We start from the raw sequence: 27327 nt of genomic DNA on the forward strand, positions 1-27327 counted from the left end.
AACCTAGACCTGCTCCAATTTGCATACTGTCCAAACAGATCCACAGATGATGCAATTTCTATTGCATTTCACACTGCCCTTTCCCACCTGGACAAAAGGAACACCTATGTGAGAATGCTATTCATTGACTACAGCTCAGCATTCAACACCATAGTACCCTTAAAGCTCATCACTAAGCTAAGAATCCTGGGACTAAACACCTCCCTCTGCAACTGGATCCTGGACTTCCTGACGGGCCGCCCCCAGGTGGTGAGGGTAGGTAGCAACACATCTGCCACGCTGATCCTCAACACTGGAGCCCCCCAGGGGTGCGTGCTCAGTCCCCTCCTGTACTCCCTGTTCACCCACAACTGGATGGCCAAGCACGACTCCAACACCATCATTAAGTTTGCAGACGACACAACAGTGGTAAACCCAAGCTGCTAATAATAACGCAAGGATGTAGATACACTTTCCTACTCCTTCATTACTGCTGCACTGCTTGTAGTGCTGAGTGGAAATAGGAAGAACGCGCATTTTATGGCGTAGAAAAGTGTTGAATACAAAGTGTTGACAGTTCTAAGTAAGAACTTAAACATGAACTCACTCATTAAAAAAATGCAGCTCTTTGCTGTATTCGTTGACAGTCTCTACTTTGCTGTAGCTTTGTTAAATGCCTGCCACGTTACTCCAGACACTCTAATCTGATCCGTCCAATTGGCCAGCTGTAGTCGGATAGTACAGTGCTGGAGGTGACAGCATTCCCTCCCCAATTTGTCCCCCTAGGCACAACTATGACAACATAACCAACAAAAACGGGTCACAACTCCTGCAGCTCTGTCGCACGCTGGGTATGTACATAGTCAATGGTAAACTTTGAGGGGACTCCTACGGTAGGTACACCGATAGCTCATCTCTTGGTAGTAGTACTGTAGACTACTTTATCACTGACCTCAACCCAGAGTCTCTTAGAGCGTTCACAGTCAACCCACTGACACCACTATCAGATTACTGCAAAATCACACTCTACTTGAACAGAGCAATACTCCATTATGAGGCATCAAAGCCAAAGGAACTGAGTAATATTAAGAAATGCTATAGATGGAAGGAATGTAGTTTGGAAACCTACCAAAAAACTATTAGGCAACAAAAAATTCAATCTCTTTTTAGACAACTTCCTGGATAAAACGTTCCACTGTAATAGTGAAGGTGTTAACTTGCCAGTAGAAAACCTAAACAGTATATTTGACCTCAGCTTCCCGAACAAATCTAAAAAATCTCAAATAGAAAATTAACAACAATGACAAATGGTTTGATGAAGAATGCAAAAATCTAAGAAAGAAATTGAGAAACCTGTCCAACCAAAAACATAGAGACCCGGAAAACCTGAGTCTACGCCTTCACTGTAATGAATCACTAAAACAATACAGAAATACACTACGGAAAAATAAGGAACAGCGCGTCAGAAATCAGCTCAATGTAATTGAAGAATCCATAGACTCTAATTCTGGGAAAATTGGAAAACACAAAGAAATATCTATCCAAAATGGAGATGTATGGGTAAACCACTTCTCCAATCTTTTTGGCTCTATAACAAAGAGCAAACAGAAAAAGCATATACATGATCAAATACAAATCTTAGAATCAACTATTAGAGACTACCAGAACCCACTGGATTCTCCAATTACCTTGAATGAGCTACAGGACAACATAAAAACCCTCCAACCCAAAAAGGCATGTGGTGTTGATGGTATCCTCAATGAAATGATCAAATATACAGACAACAAATTCCAATTGGCTATACTAAAACTCTTTAACATCATCTTTAGCTCTGGCATCTTCCCCAATATTTGGAACCAAGGACTGATCACCCCAATCCACAAAAGTGGAGACAAATTTGACCCCAATAACTACCGTGGGATATGCGTCAACAGCAACCTTGGGAAAATCCTCTGCCTTATCATTAACAGCAGACTCGTACATTTCCTCAGTGAAAACAATGTACTGAGCAAATGTCACATTGGCTTTTAACCAAATTACCGTACGACAGACCACGTATTCACCCTGCACACCCTAATTGACAAACAAGCAAACCAAAACAAAGGCAAAGTGTTCTCATGCTTTGTTGATTTCAAAAAACCTTAGACTCAATTTGGCATGAGGGTCTGCTATACAAATTGATGGAAAGTGGTGTTGGGGGCAAAATATACAACATTATAAAATCCATGTACACAAACAACAAGTGTGCGGTTAAAATAGGCAAACACATTTCTTCCCACAGGGCTGTGGGGTGAGACAGGGATGCAGCTTAAGCCCCACCCTCTTCAACATATATATCAACGAATTGGCGCAGGCACTAGAAGTGTGCAGCATCCGGCCTCGCCCTACTAGAATCTGAAGTCAAATGTCTACTGTTTGCTGATGATCTGGTGCTTCTGTCTTCAACCAAGGAGGGCCTACAGCAGCACTTAGATATTCTGCACAGATTCTGCCAGACCTGGGCCCTGACAGTAAATCTCAGTAAGACCAAAATAATGGTGTTCCAAAAAAAGACCAGTTGCCAGGACCACAAATACAAATTCCATCTAGACACTGTTGCCCTAGAGCACACAAAAAACTATACATACCTTGGCCTAAACATCAGCGACACAGGTAAATTCCACAAAGCTGTGAACGATCTGAGAGACAATGCAAGAAGGGCATTCTATGCCATCAAAAGGAACATAAATTTCAACATACCAATTAGGATCCGGCTAAAAATACTTGAATCAGTTATATAACCCATTGCCCTTTATGGTTGTGAGGTCTGGGGTCCACTCACCAACCAAGAATTCACAAAATGGGACAAACACCAAATTGAGACTGCATGCAGAATTCTGCAAAAATATCCTCCGTGTACAACACCAAATAATGCATGCAGAGCAGAATTAGGCTGATACCCGCTAATTATCAAAATCCAGAAAAGAGCTGTTAAATTCTACAACCACCTAAAAGGAAGCGATTCCCAAACCTTCCATAACAAAGCCATACCCTACAGAGAGATGAACCTGGAGAAGAGTCCACTAAGCAAGCTGGTCCTGGGGCTCTGTCCACAAACACACACTACAGAGTCCCAGGACAGCAACACAATTAGACCCAACCAAATCATGAGAAAACAAAAAGATAATTACCTGACACCTTAGAAATATATATATTTTTTAAACAGAGCAAACTAGAATGCTATTTGGCCCTAAACAGAGAGTACACAGTGGCAGAATACCTGACCACTGTGACTGACCTAAACTTAAGGAAGCTTTGACTATGTACAGACTCCGTGAGCATAGCCTTGCTATTGAGAAAGGCCGCGTAGGCAGACCTGGCTCTCGAGAAGACAGGCTATGTGCACACGGGCCCACAAATTGTAGAAACTGAGCTGCACTTCCTAACCTCACTGCCCAATGTATGACCATATTAGAGACACATATTTCCCTCAGATTACACAGATCCACAAATAATTTGAAAACAAACCCTCATATCTACTATGTGAAATACCACAGTGTGCCATTACAGCAGCAAGATTTGTGACCTGTTGCCACAAGAAAAAGGTCAACCAGTGAAAAACAAACACTATTGTATATACAACCCATATTTATGCTTATTTATTTTCCCTTTTGTACATCGTTACAACACTGTATATATACATAATATGACATTTGTAATGTCTTTATTCTTTTGGAAATTCTGTGAGTAATGTTTACTGTTCATTTTTATTGTTTATTTCACTTTTGAATATTATCTACTTCACTTGCTTTGGCAATGTTAACACATGTTTCCCAATAAATGCCAATAAAGCCCCTTGAATTGAATAGTACACTTGATCTGCTGTCTGGGTCCCCCGGGAACACACAGTTTATACTTCAGACATGGTTAAAAATGACAACAGTTCACCTACCCGGTGCGCAGGGTAGCTGAATCGGGTGCGCCCACCATCAACAGCCCGAGACAGAAAAAAAGGAACAGAAGGCTTTATCTGTCACGATCGTCGTATGGTGGAAGAGAGGAGGACCAAGGCGCAGCGTGATAACAATACATCTTCTCTTTTATTTAAGACAAAGACGAAACGAAGAACACTTTACAAACTAAACAAAAACAACAAACCAACGAACGTGAAGCTATATAAACAATAAGTGCAGACACAGGCAACTTACACATAGACAATCACCCACGAACTACCTAATGAATATGGTGACAGTACCCCCCCAAAGGTGCGGACTCCGGCCGCAAAACCTGACACAGAAGGAGAGGGTCCGGGCGGGCCTTCTCACGGCGGCGGCTCGGGTGCGGGACCTGGACCCCACCCCACCATAGTCAATCCCCGCTTTCGTGGCCTCCACTTAACGGCGACCCTCCAAATTAACCCCACTGGACTGATGGGCAGCTCCGGACTGAGGGGCAGCTCCGGACAGAGGGGCAGCTCCGGACAGAGGGGCAGCTCCGGACAGAGGGGCAGCTCCGGACTGAAGGGCAGCTCAGGGAGCTCCTGACTGGCGGACAGCTCAGGCAGCTCCTTACTGGCGGGCGGCTCTGGCAGCTCCTGACTGGCGGGCGGCTCTGTCAGCTCCTGACTGGCGGGCGCTCTGGCAGCTCCTGGCTGACTGACGGCTCTGGCAGATCCTGGCTGACTGACGGCTGACTGACGGCTCTGGCAGCTCCTGTCTGGCGGGCGGCTCTGGCGCTCCTGTCTGGCGGGCGGCTCTGGCGCTCCTGACTGACGGACGTGGCTCTGGCGGCTCCTGACTGACGGACGGCTCTGGCGGCTCCTGACTGACGGACGGCTCTGAAGGCTCAGGACAGACGGGCGGCTTTGAAGGCTCAGGACAGACGGGCAGCTCAGACGGCGCTGGGCAGACGGGCAGTGCAGGCGGCGCTGGGCAGACGGGCAGTGCAGGCGGCGCTGGGCAGACGGGCAGCGCAGGCGGCGCTGAGCAGACGGCAGACTCTGGCCGGCTGAGGCGCACAGTAGGCCTGGTGCATGGTGCCGGAACTGGTGGTACCGGGCTAAGGACACGCACCTCAAGGCTAGTGCGGGGAGCAGCAACAGGGCGCACAGGGCTCTGGAGACGCACAGGAGGCTTGGTGCGTGGTGCCGGAACTGGTGGTACCGGGCTGGAGACATGCACCATAGGGCGAGTGCGTGAGGAGGAACAGGGCTCTGGAGACGCACTGGAAGCCTGGTGCGTGGTGTAGGCACTGGTGGTACTGGGCTGGGGCGAGGAGGTGGCGCCGGATAACCAGACCGTGAAGGCGTACAGGAGCTCTTAAGCACCGAGCCTGCCCAACCTTACTGGTTTAATGCTCCCCGTAGCCAGGCCAATGCGGCGAGGTGGAATAGCCCGCACTGGGCTGTGCTGGCGAACCGGGGACACCATGCGTAAGGCTGGTGCCATGTACACCGGCCCGAGGAGACGTATGGAGGCCAGATACGTTGAGCCGGCTTCATGGCACCTGGCTGATGCCCACTCTAGCACGGCCGATACGTGGAGCTGGGATGTACCGCACCGGGCTACGCACACGTACAGGAGACACCGTGCGCTCTTCCGCATAACACGGTGTCTGCCCGTACTCTCGATCTCCACGGTAAGCACGGGGAGTTGGCGCAGGTCTCCTCCACACTCCCTTTTATCCCCCCCCCCCAAGAAATTTTGGGGGCTGATCTCAGGCTTCCAGCCTCGCTTCCGTGCTGCCTCCTCATACCACCGCCTCTCGGCTTTAGCTGCCTCCAGCTCTTCACGAGGGCGGCGATATTCTCCAGGTTGTGCCCAGGGTCCTCCGCTGTCCAGAATTTCCTCCCAATTCCATAAGTCTTGCGATCGCTGCTCCTGCTGCGATTAATATTGTATTAATCCAATAGGGGAAGGCAAGAGAATGGTCGTGGACAGGCAAAAGGATCAAAACCAGTTCAGAGTCCAAAAGGTACCGAAGGGCAGGCAGAATCAAGGTCAGGCCAGACAGGATGATCAGGCAGGCGGCAAAGAAGTCCAGAGTCAGGCAGGGGTCAAAACTGGGAGGACTATCAAAAAGAGAATAGCAAAAGGAGTATGTGAAAACCACTCTGGTTGACTTGACTAACATATAAGACAAACTGGCACACAGAGACAGGAAACACAGGGATAAATACACTGGCACAGAGAGACAGGAAACACAGGGATAAATACACTTGCACAGAGAGACAGGAAACACAGGGATAAATACACTTGCCCAGAGAGACAGGAAACACAGGTATAAATACACTGGGGAAAACAAGCGACACCTGGAGGGAGCGGAGACAATAACGAGGACAGGTGAAACTGATCAGGGTGTGACACTTGCCTAGTTAAATAAAATAAATAAATTGGCATTTCTCTACAAGTAGGGTGAATCAACATGGTTTTTCTACGCACGCACGTACGCACGCACGCATGCAGAAACCAGAACCGTGGACAGCCACATCATATTTAGCTGATGTTGATTGGACTAAATTGTTCTTGGTATATTTTAGTTGTCACTTTAGACTAAGCATAGGTGATTTGAGGATGTTGAAATGGTGCTGGAATAATGGAGGCAGCTCCTCGTTTCTTTGTGACTTGCGATAACTCTCCGTGGTTTTAAATCAATAGTTGTTTAACTTGCTTGACCCGGCTGTAGGAAATGTAACTGTTTGTTAAATGCTGGACAGAGGTTGCTCTGTGGTTTTGAGATTAAACAAAGGTGTGGTTGAATTTATTCTGCTACTGTGTCTTATCTTGGTGTTGKGCCTATATATCACGGTCACAAGGCATATGAACTAACCGGTTATAAAGCAAACAATGCAATTATCACAACCTAGGTTGTAATACTGCTTTTTTKGGGGGCTTGGCTTCCCCTGTGATTTTACCCATGCACCACTACTGTAGCCTTGTCAACAATTTGGTCTCTAGGCTATAGCCTAATCGGTCAGTTAGAATATAGCCATGACTTGAGGCTAGAATAATTTAAATCAGAGCCATCACAACATCCAGTGCACAATGAGTCTAAGTAGGCCTAGTGGTTTGGTCGTTAGGGTATCACTGTTGTTAGTTAGAATCAGGGGCGCAACTTTGGTTTTAGAAGTGGGGGAGACATAATGTATATTTTTTTATGCAGTTGGATAAACACTCCAAACAACCTACCTGACCGCTGGGTCATGTTCCCCCCATCCCCTGTGAAAGTTACACCCTGGTTAGAATGATGCCTTGCCTGATTCCCGCTCTGAATTTGGTTGACAATTTTTTGAAAAAAGGAGCTCATTTAGGCTTGTTCATAGGCTATCCATGGTCAACTACCGTACAACACTTGATCAAATTAAAGTGATTGCTCTCATTGAAACAAATACAGATGAAAGATGAGACATCTTTACTGCCATTAGAAGTAGCCGAACTGAAGGGTGAAAGTTTAACACTGCCCAGCGAAATGAGGAAAGGAGTTTTAAGCGCAATTACTGGCACTGTTGGGTCGAAATTATATAGGTTTTGGCTAGAAGAGAATAGGCTACAGTTTGTCAGAATTGACCAGAATTGACTTTTTGTAGCAGGTAAGGAGACTTACCCAGCATGTTAGGTTAATTAACATAGCAGGTTTGGAGAATTGGGTTAACGTTAGGAAAAGGGTTAAAATGCTAAAATGCGCAACAATCTACATTTGACATCAATTTGACATAAACTGGAACCCTTCAAGCCATGATCAATTATACCCTCTCGACTCCATTTGAGGTCACACAAGGACAGACCTCCCTGGTCTAACTAGTCTACAAGCCAAACAATTAATGGATGCTGGGAAATTATCACAATGACTCCAGCAGAAAAATTCCCCAGGAGCAGTGGCTATAAAACTGTATATTTTAAAGCGACTGGGGAACAGGGCGCGCTCTCAGAGATGAGCGGGGTGCAGCGGATATCAGAGGAAGGAATCAACACGGTCTTTGCAACGGACCTGCTAGAATAGGCTACGTAACCCGTCACTCGTGGGGCGCAGATACGTGAGTGGACAGAATAAGTTAGTGTGGCATTGTTAAACACGAATGAAATTCTATGGGACAAGATGAGGTAGGCTAGAGAGACTTACCCCCGTCCGGAGTGCCTGAACTGAGACACCTTCAGACTGTGTCCTTGATCAGCATGAATAGAGAGATCCTTTTTTTCGCGCATCTTCTCACGGACTACAGGGATTTATCGATCCGATCAGATTACTGGTAATGATGTGCATATTATTACACATTGTTTATTATAATATTTATTACATTTTTTGGTTCGGGCGGGTTAAAATCGTCGGATTTAAAATGATGCTGTCTCCAAAACGATCACTAGGCTATCATTGTTATCCCATTAGTTTATTATTTATAACGGTAGTCTAAAACTGTTGTGGAGGGCGTACGCACAATGAATGACAGCTAACAATATAACTATTGTGTTTGCGTCTTCTCTTTGTAGTCATAGTTATGGCTTAAAGGCACCATGGAGGCTAGCCTATGTGAATGTGACAGTGATCCGAAGGTAATGAATGCATGGAGCAGTCTAAAGTGTAAGTGATGGCCTCTCACTTTGTGGGACGGTAAATCTTCCACTTAATCAAATGCTGTCAGACATGCGTGGATAGATTGAAATATCCCAGTACAGCAGTTATGTGTTACGGCTGACCAAATAGACCGTAGCCTTCCCTGGCTTTCCCTCACTTGAAATGTTAAATTGGATTGCAGAGTTCTATTTCGTTTAGACAATGTTGTGTGAGTGTATGTGTGAGAGAGAGCACCATTGCATATCCGAAAATGTTATTTTGTTTACTAAACATCACAAAATATTCGAGTCAGAGTCTCACCAATCATTCACCTACTGATAACGAAGGACTGAATGTGCTCTTGAATGAATGATAGGGACTTTCACGTTATGAAGATTATGGGAAATGTATTGGAGTAAAGGGGAGGACACAACAGTTCACCTGACACTGAATCCAAACCTTACACTGTTGACTTTGTGAATTTTACATTTATTGTACTTTTCCCTGCATTTATTGATAACAAAATCTGAAAATACTCTGGATACATTCAGTACCATGACAAGAATATTCCTGGTGTAATGTGGGGTAGGTGCAATATAAGACAAAACAATTACAAAGCCTTGAGTGAGAGGACTAACTGGTGTCTCCAAGTGGATCCACACCTCTCTAAAGTGTGCACAGTTCCTAAGTCATTCCAAAGCACTTTTATGACTCAAAGAACAGTCCTCAACTATAAGGTGCTTTTTTGAGCTCTCCTAGCTGTGCCGTTGAGGAGCTAGAGCAAGCACACTTGTAGTTGTTTTGTTTGGAACACAGTCCTGCATCCCTGCCATCACATAATTACTGTTGTTTACGCAATCCAAAAACAGTCCATTATAAATCAGAATCTGGGTCAGGTGAACATCATTTGAAAGCTTGTTCTATTGTCAACATAACTTGCTAAATTATTACAGTGTTAGGCTTTCAAAAGGCAATTCAGAGTAGCAGATAATAATTGTAGTGCACATAGAATGGAGTCATGAGGGCATTCAGATGTGTCGTCGGCAGCAAATTCTCTTCACAATAAAACAAACAGGTTCATTCTGTTCAGGACAAGCCAGGGTATRACGCCATGTCATCTTGTAACTCAAAGATAGTGATCATAAACATTGACACTGTATCAGATTTTTTTTWAATTAAGATTTTTATTTAACATTGAACTTTATTTAAATTCATGTACTAATCACTTATTATATTACAGAGTACTAATGTTACTGTCCACACTAAAACAACAAAAATACTTCAATACCTGTAATTTTGTCCTTTGAACATTGAATTGAAATACTGTAGAATTCCATTCATTCCTATGGAGGACTGCTTCTAATGGGGAGCCAATATTGCCGACCGGTGGCTTCAAAGCCTTCAATGGCCAATACATAGCATCAGCAATCCAGGGTTTATATACAGTACATCATTGGTCAAAACCCATACAGATCTGTGAAGCAGAGACCCTGAGCTCTGACGTCATGTACTGTATAGCATGTTACTGTTCAGCCACTTTGTTCCAATTTAGATACGATTTCCAACCTTCATACGGGTACGAATGTAAAGGGCTACTGCAGGCCTACTTTGATTAAAACTAACTTCTAGAAATGTGCTGTATATAATGGAACTGGATGAAGGATAAGTAGAGGTATTGCACCCTATCAAACTGATGCATACACCTGACGTGCGCATGTGGAGATAATGGCGTGAGTCCTCTGAGCCAGCACTTTGAAGAGATGAAAAAAWTCCTGCTGCCACCTTTCTCAGGCCTCTATGGACACACACGTTGCCAAGAGTTCTGCCTTTCCTCTCTCTAAAGGACCTTACAGGAGAGGAGAGAGGAGACACCCAAAGTGTTCTGACACATCACCAACTCTGATAGTGCTGACTGAGACAAGGAAATCAAGAAAGAGCTTAGGCTACTTGAAGAACGATATGGAGAGATGTGGTGAGGACATCACACCAGTTCAAACTCAGAGTTCATTCAGAAAAGACTACTTAATACTTTAATCAATTAATAATTTGACTTGCTAATCATATAAAGAAAGCCTCAGTTCATGATTTATAGTTTGATTCTTTCTGAATTAAGTCAAATTACCCTGGCATTAACCACTGGTGTAAAGTACTTAAGTAAAACATACTTTAAAGTACTACTTAAGTAGTATTTGGGGTATCTGTACTTTACTAGAAAATAATGTACGTTTTACCCCATACATTTTCCCTGACACCCAAAAGCACTCCTTTCGTTTCGAATGCTTAGCAGGACAGGAAAATGGTCCAATTCACACACTTATCAAGAGAACATCCCCGGTCATCCATACTCTCTCTGATCTGGCCGACTCAGTAAACACAAATGCTTTGTTTGTAAATTATGTCTGAGTGTTGGAGTGTGCCCCTGGCTATCCGTAATTTTTTTTAAATTTAAAAAATTGTGGTGTTTGTTTTGCTTAATATAATGAATGTGAAAATATTTATACTTTACTTTTGAAACAATTATATTTTAGGAATTATATTTACCTTTGATAGTTAAGTATATTTAATAACCAAATACTTTTGGACTTTTACTCAAGTCGTATTTAATTGTGTGACTTTCACTTTTCCTTGAGTCATTTTCCATTAAAAGGTACCTTTAGTTTTACTCAAGTATGATAATTGGGTAGTTTTTCCACCACTGGCCTGAACCCTGATGCTGGCACAGCTGAATAGACTAGAGCAGTGTAATGGTCTTGTAATTGGTCACCTTTAGTCAACAGTAAACCGCAATGACGACGCTCAATGAGCATCTCTAAAGCCAAGTCCACTTCATTTATTCCATCGTTCGACCAATCATTTCCTCTCAGTGGTGCCTGTCTTGCTATTGGAGCACTACACATGTTTTATCCTAATACCATTACGAAAAGACACATTGCCCATTTCAGCTTCTTGCCAGGCAGCCACTCCATCTTGATTTGGAGTGTGTATGTGCTTTTCCTGACTCCTGCCGACGTACCTCTTAGGGCTGTGGAATACATTTATCTGTTCAATGCATTAGTTAGAAAGCAAGTCAGGTATTTACTCCTCCCCTACTTGCAGGGATGCATTCACCATAGTCATCCTTTTTGAATTAAGGCTAGCAGTAGTTATTTTATATTTTCAAGACTGAACATCAAAATGAAAACAGTAACCAATGCCAAACATGGGTCACGTTCAGCATGGCAACATTGGCCAACATTCAGGTAGGAATGTATTATATAGATTAAACAAACTTGCCTCTGGCAGGTAATTAGAAGTCCCATCAGCTCTATTCAAGCAATGTCTACCTATAACATTTCACAACGTGGCCCTGCTTTGAGAATTCAGTCAGCTTCATTTGGCTGTTAACAGGGTGTAGTGTGTGGATTGTAGTTGGTCACATGGGCCATTCACAAAGGGTCTCAGAGTAGGAGTGCTGATCTATGATCAGGTCCTCTATGGCCATTTGAAAGGCCCATGTGACCAACCACAATTCCTTATGATCTAAAATACAAAACGGATCCTAGATCAGCACTACCAGTCTGATACCCTGTGTGACTAAGGGCCTGTCGGGACATACTATTTCAAAGACAATTTGTGTGTGCTCTGTTTAAATCTTTAAACCACGTTTGATTATCCAGTATGAATACAGAGTGGCCGTACTATTGAAATGCGGTACAAAAACATTTGTAAACATAGCCAGTCTAGACATTTTCAGCATGGTCTCTCAGTCTCTTGAGACTGTTTCTTGTCTAGCATATACCTGRAGAGACTGGAAAAATAGAGAGGGTGTGTCCCAAATGTCTCCCCCTATGGGCCCTGGTCAAAAGCAGTGCACTATATAGGTATTAGGGTGCCAGTTGGGATGCAGAAGGACTACAAACAATAAAACTTCCTTCCCAAGCGTTTAATTTAGGTCTGCTGCTTCGCATATCCTAGTAGAGGACACCTGAAAACTCCAGGCCTGCCTACATTCATTATTCCATCCCTATCTATCTCTCTGTCTGAAATATGTTCCAGAATGTTCTGTTTATTGCACCGGCTGTTTACAACAAGCCTTTTTAAAACACCAGCATCATCCTTCCCTGTGTGTGTGCGTGTGCGGGCCAGCATTTTTCAGAGAAAGAGAGAGAAGCTCTGGTGCAGAATACCCTAGTACCTTGCCATGCATAATCAGGTTTAAGAGAACAAAGATTCCCAGCTTTACAAACGGAGATTGTTTGGTTCAGTACCCAGCAGAACACAGGCTCTTTCAGTGTATAGCCTACCAGAGCCAGGCTGTTTCAGTGTGTAGCCTACAAACCAGGCTGTTCCAGTGTGCAGCCTACCAACCAGGCTGTTTCACAGGCTGTTTCAGTGTGTAGCCTACCAACCAGGCTGTTTCAGTGTGTAGCCTACAAACCAGACTGCTTCAGTGTGTAGCCTACCAACCAGGCTGTTTCAGTGTGTAGCCTACCAACCAGGCTGTTTCAGTGTGTAGCCTACAAACCAGGCTGTTTCACAGGCTCTTTCAGTGTGTAGCCTACAAACCAGACTGCTTCAGTGTGTAGCCTACAAACCAGACTGCTTCAGTGTGTAGCCTACCAACCAGGCTGTTTCAGTGTGTAGCCTACCAACCAGACTGTTTCAGTGTGTAGCCTACAAACCAGACTGCTTCAGTGTGTAGCCTACAAACCAGGCAGTTTCAGTATGTAGCCTACAAACCAGACTGTTTCAGTGTGTAGCCTACAAACCAGGCTGTTCCAGTGTGCAGCCTACCAACCAGCTGTTTCACAGGCTGTTTCAGTGTGTAGCCTACCAACCAGGCTGTTTCAGTGTTAGCCTATAAACCAGACTGCCTCAGTGTGTAGCCTACCAACCAGGCTGTTTCAGTGTGTAGCCTACCAACCAGGCTGTTTCAGTGTGTAGCCTACCAACCAGGCTGTTTCAGTGTGTAGCCTACAAACCAGGCTGTTTCACAGGCTCTTTCAGTGTGTAGCCTACAAACCAGACTGCTTCAGTATGTAGCCTACAAACCAGACTGTTTCATGTGTAGCCTACAAACCAGACTGTTTCAGTGTGTAGCCTACAAACCAGGCTGTTTCAGTGTGTAGCCTACCAACCAGGCTGTTTCAGTGTGTAGCCTACAAACCAGGCTGTTTCACAGGCTCTTTCAGTGTGTAGCCTACAAACCAGACTGCTTCAGTGTGTAGCCTACAAACCAGACTGTTTCAGTGTGTAGCCTACAAACCAGGCTGTTTCACAGGCTCTTTCAGTGTGCATGCTACCAACCAGGCTGCTTCAGTGGTGTAGCCTACAAACCAGACTGTTCAGTGTGTAGCCTACAAACCAGGCTGTTTCACAGGTCTTTTCAGTGTGCATGCTACCAACCAGGCTGCTTCAGTGTGTAGCCTACAACCAGGCTGCTTCAGTGTGTAGCCACAAACCAGGCTGTTTCAGTATGTAGCCTACAAACCAGGCTGTTTCAGTGTGCATGCTACCAACCAGGCTGCTTCAGTGTGTAGCCTACAAACCAGGTTGTTTCAGTGTGCAGCCTACAACCAGGCTGTTTCAGTGTGTAGTCTACCAACCAGGCTGCTTTCAGTGTGTAGCCTACAAACCAGGGTTTTCAGTGTGTAGTCTACCAACCAGGCTGTTTCAGTGTGTAGTCTACCAACCAGGCTGTTTCAGTTGTGAGCCTACCAACCAGGCTGTTTCAGTGTGCAGCCTACCAACCAGCTGTTTCAGTGTGTGTTATAGTCTACCAACCAGACTGTTTCAGTGTGTAGCCTACCAACCAGACTGTTTCAGTGTGTAGCCTACCAACCAGGCTGTTTCAGTGTGTAGTCTACCAACCAGACTGTTTCAGTGTGTAGCCTACCAACCAGGCTGTTTCAGTGTGCAGCCTACCAACCAGACTGTTTCAGTGTGTAGCCTACCAACCAGACTGTTTCAGTGTGTAGCCTACCAACCAGGCTGTTTCAGTGTGTAGCCTACCAACCAGGCGATGATAAGAAAGCCCCGCTTTAAACCCTTCAAGGGGTTATTTTTCCTTGTATAGTGACAGAGGGTCGTTTTATTCCTCTTGTATTATGTGTGTAAAACTCTGCTTTAATTATTAGAATATGACTATCTGGGATTAGGTGGTAGGTGATTGTCATCCTCATAATGACTGTTCATGAACTGTCTTGTTCACCCCATGTGTATCTATTTGGTCATGCAAATATCATAGTTTGCATTCCAAATGGCATCCTATTCCCTACTATATACATCGCACTACTTTTGAGCAGAGCCATGTAGGCAATAGGGTGTCATCGTAGGATTCAGCCGTAGTCAGATGTTAATTTAGAGACAAGCCTTTTACAGATATAGGACATCCTGTAATATGATAATTGTGCAGATTTGCATTTTATCCCCTGTCCCAGGGCTCTCGTTCCATTCCAACTGTAAAGATGAAATGTGCTACCGCTGTCAAGCCCCGCTGAAGTCATCACCATCCTTTGTAAAGATGAAGTGTGCTATGCTGTCAAGCCCGCTGAAGTCTCACCATCCTTTGTAAAGATGAAGTGTGCTACGCTGTAAGCCCCGCTGAAGTCATCACCATCCTTTGTAAAGATGAAGTGTGCTACGCTGTCAAGCCCCGCTGAAGTCATCACCATCCTTTGTAAAGATGAAGTCTGCTACGCTGTCAAGCCCGCTGAAGTCATCACCATCCTTTGTAAAGATGAAGTCTGCTACGCTGTCAAGCCCCGCTGAAGTCATCACCATCCTTTGTAAAGATGAAGTCTGCTACGCTGTCAAGCCCCGCTGAAGTATCACCATCCTTTGTAAAGATGAAGTCTGCTACGCTGTCAAGCCCCGCTGAAGTCATCACCATCCTTTGTAAAGATGAAGTCTGCTACGCTGTCAGGCCGCTGAAGTCATCACCATCCTTTGTAAAGATGAAGTCTGCTACGCTGTCAAGCCCCGCTGAAGTCATCACCATCCTTTGTAAAGATGAAGTCTGCTACGCTGTCAAGCCCCGCTGAAGTCATCACCATCCTTTGTAAAGATGAAGTGTGCTACGCTGTCAAGCCCCGCTGAAGTCATCACCATCCTTTGTAAAGATGAAGTGTGCTACGCTGTCAAGCCCCGCTGAAGTCATCACCATCCTTTGTAAAGTGAAGTCTGCTACGCTGTCAGGCCCGCTGAAGTCATCACCATCCTTTGTAAAGATGAAGTCTGCTACGCTGTCAAGCCCGCTGAAGTCATCACCATCCTTTGTAAAGATGAAGTCTGCTAGCTGTCAGCCCCGCTGAAGTCATCACCATCCTTTGTAAAGATGAAGTCTGCTACGCTGTCAGCCCCGCTGAAGTCATCACCATCCTTTGTAAAGATGAAGTCTGCTACGCTGTCAAGCCCCGCTGAAGTCATCACCATCCTTTGTAAAGATGAAGTCTGCTACGCTGTCAGCCCGCTGAAGTCATCACCATCCTTTGTAAAGTGAAGTCTGCTACGCTGTCAGGCCCGCTGAAGTCATCACCATCCTTTGTAAAGATGAAGTCTGCTACGCTGTCAGGCCCCGCTGAAGTCATCACCATCCTTTGTAAAGATGAAGTCTGCTACGCTGTCAAGCCCGCTGAAGTCATCACCATCCTTTGTAAAGATGAAGTCTGCTACGCTGTCAAGCCCCGCTGAAGTCATCACATCCTTTGTAAAGATGAAGTCTGCTACGCTGTCAGGCCCGCTGAAGTCATCACCATCCTTTGTAAAGATGAAGTCTGCTACGCTGTCAAGCCCCGCTGAAGTCATCACCATCCTTTGTAAGATGAAGTCTGCTACGCTGTCAAGCCCCGCTGAAGTCATCACCATCCTTTGTAAAGATGAAGTCTGCTACGCTGTCAAGCCGCTGAAGTCATCACATCCTTGTAAAGATGAAGTCTGCTATGCTGTCAAGCCCCGCTGAAGTCATCACCATCCTTTGTAAGATGAAGTGTGCTACGCTGTCAGGCCCCGCTGAAGTCATCACCATTTCCTTTGTAAAGATGTGTTGTTTGTTTGCAGCTCCACCAACTAGTCCAGATGAATTGGTTCACACCAGAGGTGGTTGCCAGCCCAGCTAAGGATGTGTCCCAATTGACACCCTATTCCCTATTCCCGATACAACTCTGGTCCAAAGTAGTGTGCTACATAGGGCTTAGGGTGTCATTTGGGAAACAGACTAAGGCGTTGACTCTTCCCTTAAGTCAAAGCACCGACAGCTAACTCATTTTTTGTGGCAAAGTGTCTCCGTTTAGGCTGATATAACTGACACACACATCTTGTTATTGACGCTAGCAGCATCCTGTAGGATTGATGCCCACACCCTGGTACCATAGAGAGGAAATGGGAGGAGCTGGAACTGAAGCAAGAAGGGAGCAGGCTGGATAGGAACCTAGAATACTGGAGTGTCATTGTTCTGTGTTGGGCAGAACTAAGTCTGTTTCCATAATGGCACCCTATTCCATTTATAGTGCACTACTTTTGACCAGGGTGCACTATATAGGGAATATGGTGTAATTTGGAACGGATTCTAAGTGTGCAACAATAGAAACGTGGGGTTCTTAGCACAATCAGGCTTTATAACATGTCTGTCATAAGCCTTAAGCCACACTTTGTATCTTGGTTTATATATTGTGTTGTCTTCTTATCATAGCTCCCCATGGGTAGGCTGTCTAATGTCTACATTCTTCCTAGACATGGGATGTGTGCCAAATGGTACCCTATTGTTTATGTAGTGCACTACTTTATACCAGGTCCCATAGGGCTCTGGTCAGAGTAGTGCACTATATAAGGAATAGGGTGCCATTTTGGAAACACTTTTGGTAACAGATGCTTCCCAGTCGAGCCAATCCATTGTCATACCATGCACAATATACCATTGTAAGTCTTTTATATTAATTCAGTGAAAAAGGGAACATTTTTGTTGTTATGTGATAACATTTTGAGTAAAGATATGCTTGGCACGTATCCCTTCCACTCTGTGCTATTGTTGTGGTGATTGTGGGAAATAAGTGGTACTTATTCATGTACATCAATACTTGAATTACCAGTCTTATTGATTGCATGTGGTGTATCTCGGGTGTGAAACTCATTTCAATTCCAGACTGGCCGAGAGACTTCACAGAACCATTCAAACCCTTTGGAACCTCTCTATCTCCTGACAAAATATCTGTTTGATCCTCTGCGACAGTTGTTCCTTTCACCTGCACCCAATCAAACAAATTCTGGCCACATTCAGAGTTCTGAATCATTAATTTCCTCATTACCTCTTTTTTAAATTTTGTCTGGTCTCGACTCGTTTTGTCTCAATAGAAAGGTGGACATTGAATTTCCTTGAAACTTTCTCCTTGAAACTTCTTGTTCGTATGTCGGCTCACTGTCCTCAGTGAGCTCATATCCTTGCAGCCTCACAAAACTAGGTTGGACCCATTTCCACACGGGGAGCTGAGAGAGAGAAATTCCCTTGCTGTACGTGGGAGGATTACACTGGGGAAGGTGTGGTGGAACTAGAGGACTGTTTTGTTCTGAAAGAAGGAGCAGAATATGATGTAAGAATTGGAAGATATTGCAGTAAACGGATGCTTAATTGGTATTGTTTAATGAAGGCCTGACATTTAGAGATCTTTCACACTACTGTGACCTTTTAAAATGCACTACACGGCTGTCTCTCTCTCTCTCTCTCTCTCTCTCTCTCTCTCTCTCTCTCTCTCTCTCTCTCTCTCTCTCTCTCACACAGAGAGAACACTGCTTATTTCCTCCTTGATAACCTGCGAGGCTGGAAAAGAGGAGTCGTTATTTCCTGAAAAGTATAAATATAATTGAACGATAATAATTTTTATTCCCAATGATACGCTTCAATTCTGCCTTGGTACATGTCAGATGTGATACTCATTATGTTTTTAAAATTATTATTCTCTGTGAAAAACTAGCACAGTCAGTCAACAGTAATAGTTGAACAATTTGGGACACATAATATTTTGTCTTTCTGTCTGAGTGTGAATGTGGTAGGGCTAAGAGCAGAAACAAGCTATTTTCTCACTCTTTTCCCACATTCTCTCTCCTTCTCGTTCCCTTTCCTTACCTTCCCTATGTATTCCACCTCTCTCTCTCTCTCTCTCTTTTTTTCTCTCCAGTGCAGCAGCAGTTGCAGGGGTGTATCTGAAGGCCTGTGGCCTGTAACCTGTGGCTGGGCCAGGGGCTGCAACACAGGACATGGGAGCTACCTGCAAATCCTGCTCGTGTCTTGTGTTGCAGCCAGTGGAACAGTCGCACTGCTTAACACCACGAAGAGACGCCGAAGAGACCATGTATCAAGTCAGCCATGGACACCTCTGGTATTCTCTCCGCTCCTCTCTCCAACGAGTTGTTACCAAGCAACACCGGGTCCTTTCTCTTGTTTTGTATGTTCAATAGCGGCAGTTTTAAGATAAGCCATGTGTGTCAGGTTTGGGAGTGAAAAAAATTGCCTCTGCTGAACAATATGTCACATTAACTTTTAAAGTAAAAGCCCTTTTGATGTATTTTTTTGAGGGAGCTGTTTAAACGGGAGAAGGTTTTAATGATTTGGGGGGCACCTTCAGAGTCAGATGATGAAACAGCTCTCTCTCTTTCTGCCAGCAATAAGGCAAACACGATTGGGAGGCAATAGAATTAAATAAGGTCAACAATGGGGCGGCAGGTAGCCTAGTGGTTAGAGCGTTGGGCCAGTAACCAAAAGGTTGCTAGATTGAATCCCCAAGCTGACAAGGTAAAAATCTGTCGTTCTGCCCCTGAGAAAGGCAGTTAACCCACTGTTCCTAGGCCGTCATTGTAAATAAGAATTGGTTCTTTACTGACTTGCCTAGTTAAATAAAGGTAAAATGAAAAATGATGCACCTCTGGGGAAAGGTGAGCTGCCTGGCATGCGGTGCCTGGCTGTCTGGGATGGTGTTAATGATCCTTTATCTCCCCCAAGGTTACAGATGAACAGCACAAGAGGAAGAGGCACGATATTGCCTTTGCTCCCAGCAAACAGGGGCGGGGAGAGAGAGAGGAGAGGGTGGGGAGAGGCACACCGGTGTAAATATTCAGCTCATGTTCTCACTCTGCCCCGTGCCTGACTGAGCCTTGTCTGATGACCACGGAATGATGGGGGAGAAGGGGGCATAATTTAAACTTGAGGAAGAAAGTATTTTTTTGACAGGGGTGTCACCTGATTGGAATGCAAATCCAGGGGGCGGTTCATCGCTGTTTTCAATCTAGGGTTTTGAATTGTGTTGTGTCAAAGCAGGGATTGTAAAGAGGCTGTGCAGTGAATGCAGCAGGATGACTATTATATATTGGTCTCTGGCAGCTGTGTGTTTTTTTCTCAACACCAGTGATGCTAGGAAAGTATTTCCACTGTGGTCAGACGTCAGTTAAACGTCTAGTTTCGATTTTGGTTAAGATGTCAACTAATGTGAATTCAACGTGAAATAAACCAAAAAATTCCCCATGCCATTCGAGTAAGGTTAAAAGTTTAGTAAAAAAAAAATGAAATGGCTTACGTTGATGACTTTTTGCAAATCCAATCAGTCTCCCACGTTGACTTTTCAGAAACACTTTATGGCATGTCATGAGATCCTTGAAAACACTCAGTATTCATAGGGCTGATTTTTTTTCATACAATACTTATTGTTGTCTGAAGAAAGAGATTGTGATTGCATCCCTAGGTACTATGGTCACTGGTATCTATCTCCCCCCTACTATGTTTAGAAAATGAACGCAAAATTGCCCATTCAACAACCCAATGTGAATCTATGCTGTGATTAATTGAGGTCATTTCCCTTTGCCGCTGTGTACATGATAGCAATTAGACTTGAATAACCTAAGGCAGTTCCACTTTAAGAAAAGTCATCAAGGATATCTGGGAGATGGAGCTGCTAAGGCAGATCTGGCAGATTGCTCATCTCCTGACAGTGCTGAATCTTTTACGAGTTTTCCATGCCAGTGCACTTGCCTTCATCTGCAGTGTGCACTTACAGATTGGAGTGAGCTACAGTACGTCTACAGCCATTCAGGCCTGTGTTCGTTTCATGTATTTAAAGGAGTCTCAGGTTTTAAATGCAGCCTTGATATACCTCAACTCTCTCCCGAGAGGAAAAGTGGCACCATCCAAGAACTCTCAGGGTTTAAATGCAGGAAACGAACTCCTCAACCTCTCGGCATCCCGAGAGAAAAGTGGCACCATGTCCACAGAAACTTCTCAGGTAGTTAAATGCAGGATCGCATACTCCTCAACTCTCTCCCGAGAGAAAAGTGGCACCCATCCCAAGAAACTCTCAGGGTTAAATGCAGGATCGATACTCTTCCAACTCTCTCCCGAAGAGAAAAGTGGCACCATCCAAGAACTCTCAGGTTTAAAATGCAGGATCGATACTCCTCAACTCTCTCCCGAGAGGAAAAGTGGCACCATCCAAGAACTCAGGTTTAAATCAGGATCATACTCCCTCAACTCTCTCCCGAGAGGAAAAGTGGCACCATCCAAGAACTCTCAGGTTTAAATTCAAGGATCGATACTCCTCAACTCTCTCCCGAGAGAAAAGTGGCACCACAAGAACTCTCAGGGTTTAAATCCAGGATCGATACTCCTCAACTCTCTCCCGAAGGAAAGTGGCCACCATCCAAGAACTCTCAGGTTTTAAATCCAGGATCGAACTCCTCAACTCTCTCCGAGAGGAAAAGTGGCACCATCCAAGAACTCTCAGGGTTTAAATGCAGGATCGATACTCCTCAACTCTCTCCCGAGAGGAAAAGTGGCACCATCCAAGAACTCTTCAGTTTAATCAGGATCGATACTCCCAACTCTCTCCAGAGAGGAAAAGTGGCACCATCCAAGAACTCTCAGGGTTTAAATGCAGGATCGATACTTCCCAACTCTCTCCAGAGAGGAAAAGTGGCACCATCCAAGAACTCTCAGCTTTTAAATGCAGATCGATACTCCTCAACTCTCCCCAGAGGAAAAGTGGCACCAACCAAGAACTCTCAGCTTTTAAATCCAGGATCGATACTTCCCAACTCTCTCCAGAGAGGAAAAGTGGCACCATCCAAGAACTCTCAGCTTTTAAATTCCAGGATCGATACTCCTCAACTCTCTCCGAGAGGAAAAGTGGCACCATCCAAGAACTCTCAGGGTAAATGCAGGATCGATACTCCCAACTCTCTCCCGAGAGAAAAGTGGCACCATCCAAGAACTCTCAGCTTTTTAAATCAGGATCGATACTCCTCAACTCTCTCCGAGAGGAAAAGTGGCACCATCCAAGAACTCTCAGCTTTTAAATCCAGGATCGATACTTCCCAACTCTCTCCAGAGAGGAAAAGTGGCCACATCAAGAACTCTCAGGGTTTTTTAATGCAGAGATCGATACTCCTCAACTCTCTCCCAGAGGAAAAGTGGCACCCATCCAAGAACTCTCAGGGTTTAAATGCCAGGATCGATACTCCTCAACTCTCTCCAGAGAGAAAAGTGGCACCATCCAAGAACTCTCAGGCTTAAATGCAGGATCGATACTCCTCAACTCTCTCCCGAGAGGAAAAGTGGCACCATCCAAGAACTCTCAGCTTTTAAATGCAGGATCGATACTTCCCAACTCTCTCCTGAGAAAACAGCCCACTGGGCAAGAAGTAATTAAATAAACATTGTTTCCATGTCATTTCCAACTTCAAAAATGTATGTGATGATTTTGAATCACTGTGGAAAACTGATTGGATTTGCAAAAAGTCATCAATGTAAGGACATTTCTTAATTTTTTCACCCAACTTTTACCCTAAATCCAAAGGCATGGTGACATTTCTATTTGTATTTTAAGTTGAATTCACGTTAGTTGACAACTCAACCAAGATAAAATCAAAACTAGACGTTGAAATGATGTCTGTGCCCAGAGAGAGTGGGTCTTTTAGAGAAACTGTCACGAATACCACCGACGGTGACTCCCTTTCCTGTTCGGGTGGCGCTCGGCGGTCGTCGTCATCGGTCTACTAGCTGCCACCGATCCCTTTTTCCTTTTCGTTTGTTTTTGTCTAATTGTTTTCACCTGTTCCTTGTTGGGGTTTTGGGATGGGTGCTATTTAAGTTCGTTTAGCCCGCTGGTGTTTGTGCGGGCTTGTTGTTATTTGACGTATGTGGTGTTTGTGTTCTTTTGGGTTTTCGCTGTCCGGGTTTTTTAGTAACTATGGTTTTGGGTTTGTTGCACCTGTGTTTTGAAACCTCCTGCCATCATGAGGTACAGTGATATACCTTTAGGATAGACCTCAAATCTATTTTACATCATTAAAGGTAATAATGAAATGCAAAATGCTTTGAAAAATGATAACACAAGGTGGAATGATAAAACTGGTTTTCAATAGGGCAAAGAGCAAACCTATTTTGGTATTTTGAGGGGGATACAACACATGTTTGATATTGCACAGACAAAATGTTTGAACAACTGTCATAATCTCTTAACAGAGAGGAAAACCACTACCACTAGAATCCAAATAAATGTCCTTACTCATCTCCCAGCGGATACTGTGGCCCCTCACTATCTCCTACAAGGTTTCACTTCCAATTACTTCCACTTTTCCGGTGGAGGGGCCCAAGGGAGAAAGTATGGGAGGGGATGACAGTGGCTCCTCAGCCTCCCTCCTTGAGCTCAGCCACCCTCCTCCAACGGAGGATTTGAGCTGAGTGCTGAGTTATGGGGACAGATCGCTAAGACACAAGGTGACCCTTTGTGATGGCTGCTTCTGCAACACTGCAGACAGTACTGCTGACTGTGACAGGTATATTCACTTTCATGGTTTATTCATCTTTGGCTGCATCCCAAAAAGGTACTTTATTCCCTATGAGCCCTGGTAAAAAAACTAGTACACTACATAGGGAATAGGGTGCAATTTTGGACATGACCTTCAGGCAGGTAACAGAGAAATGTTGACTGACAGCCTGGAGGGGAGGAGAAGATCCTGAAACACTAACGTTGCCAAATGCCCAGGGTAATGCAGGCTATTGTCCGTAAGGCTTCTTTCACTATGAAGAGGAAGATAAAATGGTGTCAAGTCACTACATCAGTAAATTGTGAAATGAATGTGTTGTTTTTCTTGTGGAGAGGAAAAATACTATATTTAGAGACAAACTAAGACATACTGTCAAGATACTGGTGAAATCTTGGTGAAAAAAAGAAGTGGGATGCATGCCAGCAAAGCCACTACACAAAACAACACTAAACAATACATTAATTGCACTATAACCTGACAAACGGTGCCCACAAACGGCCTACATAAAGCTGTCCCAACAGCAGTCCCAACATCTTACCACTGCTACTCCTGGCTATCAGCTGAGCCTTGTCTGGCAGCGAAACAGTTAATTCAGCCTCATTTACTGCATAAAAAAAAAACATAGCTGATATGGCTGACTTGCTTAAACAAATGYGGTTTCTAATGACAATTGAGATGTACAAACTATGGCATAAGGGGAAGACAAGTGGATAAGAGGCAATCCGTAATTTCTACTCTATGAGCGAGCAAGGATGGACATAGTCAATATAACTAATTGTTGAGCACTTTTGAAATGTACAGCGACAGAATTTAGAGCATGGGCTGTTCTTACAGTGTTCTCCCTGTACACCAAGTCAGAAACGTAGGATAAATAAAGGGGGCATATAAGCAGACAATGAAAGCTCTTACAATATTCAATGATTACATTTTTATTAAACAGGTTAAAGGCTACATGTGCACCACCAACTCAGAACAGTAGGCGAAATTAAGAGGGGTAAATATACCAAATTATTATGGTGAGGCACATGGGCTACTAACATCTTACTACACAACATACACTTAATATTACTTTCTTAGCTACAGTATACATATCTCCCTGGCATATTACATCATTTATGCAGCATTCAATACATTTTTGGACTCACCTTGTTGTGCTGTGCTCACTTGAACAGGAAGATGGCACGGCAGTCTTTCTTGGGCAAATTTTGTCATCAAAGTATGGCATTCTCTGGATTTATGGTGCTTTCAAAACAACTGGGAACTCTGAAAAAAAACAARGTTGAATCATGATGACGTCATTGATCTTCAGGTTGTAGTTCTAGAAAGAGGACAGATTTACAATTCCGAGTTGGATGACCGTTCAAAACGTATTTTCTGAGTCGGAGCTTGTTTATTCCTGACTTCCCAGTTGTCATGAACTCACTGAAGTCAAGTCCCAGTTCCGAGTTAACAGTTCTTTAGAGCGCGGCACAAATCATGCTTCATTGACAGCATGGCCAATGTTGGAAAAGAGCCCCTTAAAACTTCTTATGGCTGAGATCCCGTTAACGGCCAGTGAAAGTGCAGGGCGCCAAATTCAAACAACAGAAATCTCATAATTAAAATTCCTCAAACATACAATTATCTTATACCATTTTAAAGGTAATCTTGTTGTTAATCCCACCACAGTGTCCRATTTCAAAAAGACTTTACAGTGAAAGCACCACAAACGATTATGTTAGGTCACCGCCAAGTCACAGAAAAACAGCAATTTTTCCAGCCAAAGACAGGAGTCACAAAAAGCAGAAATAGAGATAAAATGAATCACTAACCTTTGATAATCTTCATCAGATGACACTCATAGGACTTCATGTTACACAATACATGTATGTTTTGTTCGGTAAAGTTCATATTTATATAAAATAATCTCAGTATACATTGGCGCGTTATGTTCAGTAGTTACAAAAACATCCAGTGATTTTGCAGAGAGCCACATCAATTTCCAGAAATACTCATAATAAACGTTGATCAAAGATACAAGTGTTATACATGTAATTTTAGATCCACTTCTCCTTAATGCAACCGCTGTGTCAGATTTCAAAAAAGCTTTATGGAAAAAGCAAACCATGCAATAATCTGAGTACAGCGCTCAGAGCCCAAACCAGCCAAAAATATATCCGCCATATTGTGCAGTCAACAGAAGTCAGGAATAACATGATAAATATTCACTTACCTTTGATGATCTTCATCAGAATGCACTCCCAGGAATTTGTTCGATAATGTCCATCATTTATGTCCAAATAGCTACTTTTGTTACCGCGTTTTGTAAACAAATCCAAAGTCACGAAGCGTGTTCACTAGGAGCAGACGAAATGTCAAAAAGTTCTCTTACAGTCCGTAGAAACATGTCAAACGATGTATAGAATCAATCTTTAGGATGTTTTTAACATAAATCTTCAATAATGTTCCAACCGGACAATTCCTTTTTCTGTAGAAAAGCAATGGAATGCGAGCTACCTCTCATGTGAACGAGCGCCACGAACCTGTGGCACTCTGCCAGACCACTGACTCAAAGAGCCCTTATGAGCCCATCCTTTACAGTAGAAGCCTCAAACAAGTTTCTAAAGAATGTTGACATCTAGTGGAAGCCTTAGGAAGTGCAACGTGACCAATATCCCACTGTATCTTCAATAGGGATTGAGTTGAAAAAACGACCAACCTCAGATTTCCCACTTCCTGGTTGGATTTTTTCTCAGGTTTTTGCCTGCCATATGAGTTATGTTATACTCACAGACATCATTCAAAAAAAAATTGAAACTTCAGAGTGTTTTCTATCCAAATATWATAATAATATGCATATATTAGCAACTGGGACTGAGTAGCAGGCCGTTTACTCTGGGCACCTCTGTGCACCTTATTCATCCAAGCTACTAGATACTGCCCCCAGCCATAAGAAGTTAATCCCAGATTTGGGACCACACAGCCACTCCACTGAATAGCATGCTAGTGATTGCTTTGCAATGCATGAAGTTATGTCACGTTCCTGACCTATTTTCTGTTGTTTTGTATGTGTTAGTCGGTCAGGGCGTGAGTGTGGGTGGGCATTTCTATGTTTTGTGTTTCTATGTTTAGGTCTTGTAATCAGCCTTATATGGTTCTCAATCAGAGACAGGTGTTTGACGTTTTCCTCTGATTGAGAACCATATATAGGTTGGCTGTTTCACACTGTTTGTTTGTGGGTGATTGTCTCCTGTGTCTTCCGTGTCTGTGTCTGCGCACCACACGGGACTGTTTTGGTTGTTCGGTTCGTTTATTGTAGTCTGTTCCTGTTCGTGAGTTCTGCGTGTTTTATGTAAGTTTCATGATCAGGTCTGTCTACGTTGTTTGTTTGTTATTTTGTATAAGTCAAGTATAGTTCGTGTCAGTCTTCGTCTTTTCAATAAATTCATTATGTCATCATACCTCGCTGCGTATTGGTCCACCGATCCTTCTCTCCTCTCCTCGTCCGAGGAAGAGGAAGACGACAGCCGTTACAAGTTAACGTTAGCCACTGTCACTGATTCCTTTCAAACTACTCATTTTTGAATTTGGGATTTCCAACTGTTGTGTAATGTTTATGTCTAATGGCCGATGAGCACCGATACGTTTTATCTATAATTTCCTTTCACTATTTCTCTTCATATGACAAGGATTCAAAAAGATTTGCCAGTTGTGGTGGAAATTCTACCTTTAACTAATAACGAGGAGAGGCAAAGTCAATAATAAATCAAGGTATTACTTTTATTAAAAACRTATTATAATAAGGAGGCTTGTCGCCCCACCCCCGCATGTGAAGTGGAGTGAGAGCCTAAAAACAGAGTACAGGAGCATTTATATAGTCAAGCTACCCCATGCAAGCATCTGCAAAACACGTCTCCCTATTGTATGCGTATGTATGTGTGTGAGGGGGGAACAACTGGGTGAAAAGGTTGCCTCAGTCTGTCGCAACTGAGTGAGGACAACAGGCGCCAGAATGACAGGAAGTCACTCCAGACATACTTCCTCTAACAGTAGCTCAAC

Source organism: Salvelinus sp. IW2-2015, linkage group LG30 (assembly GCF_002910315.2).
Source record: "Salvelinus sp. IW2-2015 linkage group LG30, ASM291031v2, whole genome shotgun sequence".
Classification (NCBI taxonomy): Eukaryota; Metazoa; Chordata; class Actinopteri; order Salmoniformes; family Salmonidae; genus Salvelinus; species Salvelinus sp. IW2-2015.